General features: G+C 49.3%; 1 pseudogene across 1 annotated transcript; it reads right to left on the reverse strand.

The window, feature by feature from the left end:
- Positions 1-2342: 2342 nt before the first annotated feature.
- On the reverse strand, positions 2343-3113 carry LOC308256650 (RNA-binding protein 7-like; annotated as a pseudogene). The gene has a single exon. The product of its transcript is annotated as an RNA-binding protein 7-like (transcript).
- Between the last annotated feature and the right edge of the window lie 541 nt (positions 3114-3654).

Here is a 3654-nt window from a genome sequence, read left to right on the forward strand (position 1 = left end):
GGGAACTGCGGCCCCTCCTTCCCACCAGTGGCTCGGAGCCAAGACTGGCCTCCAAGGGCTGTGGCAGGATTGTCATGGTGTCCTACAGAGAAATGATCCCGAGAGGAAGCAGGGGATGGGACCCGAGAGACAAGGCTAAGGAGTCATGCGGGGAGGCGGCACCCCTGCCAGTCCCGTGTGTGTTGAGGAGAGACCCGAGTGGACCCTGAGGGCAGGAGAAGCGTCAGTGGTCATCTGTCAGGCCTGCCAGAAGCTGGGCTGCAGGCTACAGCGCAGGCCTCTGGGGCTCACCCGTGAGGACCCGCCCCATTGGAGGTTCTTGTCTGTCTAAAGGTCAAGCCTTTCTATCTCGGCCGAGGTCGGCTGCCATTTAGAGACCTTCCCTGTGCCCAGCCCACGTGAATCTGACACCCAGACTGTCAGGTGGCTTCCCTGAGCTGTGCTGTGCAGAGAGACATGGCGTGAGGAGGGCTTCCTCCTGGCCCACAGACAGGACACACCGTGCCTCAAAGGACGAGAAGCGTAAATCACCGAACCTCAGACGTCGCACGAGAGGCCTGGAGAAACCACTTAACAGGAGGAGGGGCGGTAACAAGCCTCACCCAGAGAGTTAGTTACAATGGGACCCAGGTCTCAGGTCTGCAGCCCATGTCCCTCCCGTTGCCAGGGCAGCCTCGGCAAATGACGCTCGCAGGACCCTTGGACAGGTCAGGACAGACACCCAGAGACCTGAAAGCACCAGTCCTGCCAGACGGTCAGCAAGCAAGAAGGCCCTTGCGCCTCCCTCATCCGGAATCCGGCCACCTGTCAAGGTGTGCTCAGACCCCATGACGCAGCTGTGATACCCGCGGTGGCTACCTGTACTGAGGCCTCTGACCCAGAATGACCTGCACAGGGAGGCCATCGCTAGCCTCTCAGGGCCCTTCTTCCCATGTGAATGGGGTCCTGGTAACTGCAGGATGAACCTGGCTGGTGAGCCTGTCTGTCCTCCCAGATGTCTGTCCTACTGCGCTACTGGGAGACCTGGGTTGTCCAGAAAGGCAGTGCAGTCCAGCCATCTCTTCTTCCTCATCCCCTCGACCGAAAGGAGAGTGAGCACTGTGCTCCTGTCAGCAGCAGCCATGCCCTGAAACGGCCACCCGTGTCCTCCACACACGAGTGTGTCTTCCCTCGCTGCTTCTCCCCGGGCCCACCCGGTGTTTTCTGTTTTGTTTTGTTGTATGTTTTTAATATATTAAAAACTAACAGTACAAAAATGCTATAGTTATTGAAAAGGATCCAAATATAAAAAGGAGTGAATTTGTGCAAACTAGTTCTATAATTAAAGGGAAACATCTTGGTACATAAAAGTTTTAACAGGATGTACAATTTTTTAAATCAGTAAGTGTGAAAGACTTAACTCTTTCAAATGTTCAAACAAAAAGACAGCAAGTACAACCCCTATAATAAAATGCACACATACCCGGGGCACGTTAAAAATTGTAAATTTTTAAAGTTTGAGTAATAGAGGCAGCACTTAAAGGCGTTGTGAACCTTTTCCCAAACAAGCATACTTCCAGTAAATCATGTTATCTGACTCTGCATTTGCGTTTTTGATCTTCCTGAAAAGGAGAATTTACACTAACACTGAATTTTTAATTTAAAAAAGTACATTTAGAGATATTTAACTTTCTGATTGACTTCAGTTATTCAGTCAAACATGATTTAATGAGAAAGTTCTAATATTTTAGAATGAGGTAGGAAGTGAAGATTTACACTTTATATCAAATTAGGGCAAAACTCAAAGAGCAAGTCAATGAACTTACGTTCTCCATGAAGTTAAGCAATATGATTAATCCCAAACTTCACCAATAATGTTTCTCAAATGTTAGTAAAACCAATCACTGAAATTCCATTTTCTCATTTGTTAACAAAATACTAGTATATTTTAGACTACCAACTTGAATGTTTTCTATTATAGACACAAAATGTGATTCACTAATAAGCAGGTTCTTGCAATACAATAGATAATAGATCATTAAAATATTTGCTTTATGATACAACCAATAGATATAACATGTGTCTTCCTCAATTTCTAAAACGATTAGGAATTGTGGAACTTTCTTTTGCATAAAACACTTTCCTCTTCATGAAATGCTGAGGTGAAAGTCTATCAATGTAAAACTGTAATCACAAGTCTTCTCATTTCTGTATTAGTCTATAGCTGTATGTTTAAAAATTTTTATAAAGAAATATGGCAACTTGTAAAACTGCTCTATACAGTTTTAACAAAACATTCCCAGACCAACTTGGTCCAAAGGACCTAGGATGACCCTATGAAAACAATGTCCTTTGAACACTTGTTAGCTCCAAGATGAATGCCACTTCCCAGCTCTACTGCTGTCTCTTCTGCTATCGTGGTCATGGCTCCAGCCATCGCGATTCCTGTCTGCATAGAAGTCATCACCTCTGTGTCCTCTCTAATGCTGCTCACGACTGAGTGTGTCTGTCTACTAGGGAGGGACGAGGACTCTGCCTGGCTTTACGCAGTGATGATGGTGTATCTTGACGCCATTGGGAGCTTGGAGACTCGTTATAACTATGATTATGTGATTGAACTGATGGGGAAAATCCTGATCGATCAAGATGTGGAGAACCAAATTTCCCACCATATGACCTCTGTCTCAAAACGTTCATCCCTGCTTGTTTCTGAAAATTTTCTGGAGAAGAAGAATTTCTCTGAATGACCTGTGGTGATGGAGTCATGTTATCCACAGTCCTTTCATGTCTGTTAGGAGATGGGGAGGCAGGGCGTAAATTTCCAACATGATGCTGGGAATATGACAAACTAACCTCCTGCGAGGCATGGCTGCTTCCTGATCTAAACTGAAAGTTGATGGGCCTTCCAAAAGGCTTATTCCATTAAGGAGATTCGTGGCCTAAGGAACAGACACTTCCTGTTTGAAATTCACAAATGCAAACTGCTTTGGTTTTCCATCCTTATCTGTGGGAATTTTCACTTGGATCACTGGCCCAGCCTGCTGGAAAGGCTGGGAAAGGAGCTCCTGGGTCACTTTAGTGTCTAGGATGCCCACTAAGAGAGTAGGATCCGCTTCCGGGGCCGCCGACCCCATCTCGGCGTCGCCCCCTCCCAGAGAGGCCGAGGGGTCCTGGCTGAGGCTCCCACTGCGCACTCTCCAAAGCTCATGTCCTCGCGCTCCCAGGCCCAGGCGTCACCCACGTAAAGGTCCTTCAGGCTCTCTCCCACCTGGTGTCAAGGTGCACTGACGGAGTGCGCAAGCTCCGAGGAGAGCGCTGGTTGAAGGCCACGTCTCCCAGGAAGGCTCGCGGGGCAGGCCGTGTTCACACCGCACACGGGCTGCACTGACCTGGGAGCTCGGAGGCCTCCCTGGTCCCAGGGACGTGAGGCAGATACAGCGGCCGCGTTTGAAGATGGCCCTGAAACACGTGTCCCTGTGCCTGGGCGACCAAGGGAATAGGCTGGCCCATCACACTCCCCTCAATGGCCGCAGCCCGCTGGCTTTAGCACTGGCAAAGGTCTCTGGAGACAGCGCCCTCCTGGCCAGGCCCAAGGTGACCCACCGGGGACCTCCTCCTCTGCAGACCACGTGGCCAGGCGTCTGGACCAGAGCCCTGAGCAACTGGCAGCGGCCG

Source organism: Plecotus auritus (assembly GCF_963455305.1).
Source record: "Plecotus auritus genome assembly, chromosome: 8".
Classification (NCBI taxonomy): Eukaryota; Metazoa; Chordata; class Mammalia; order Chiroptera; family Vespertilionidae; genus Plecotus; species Plecotus auritus.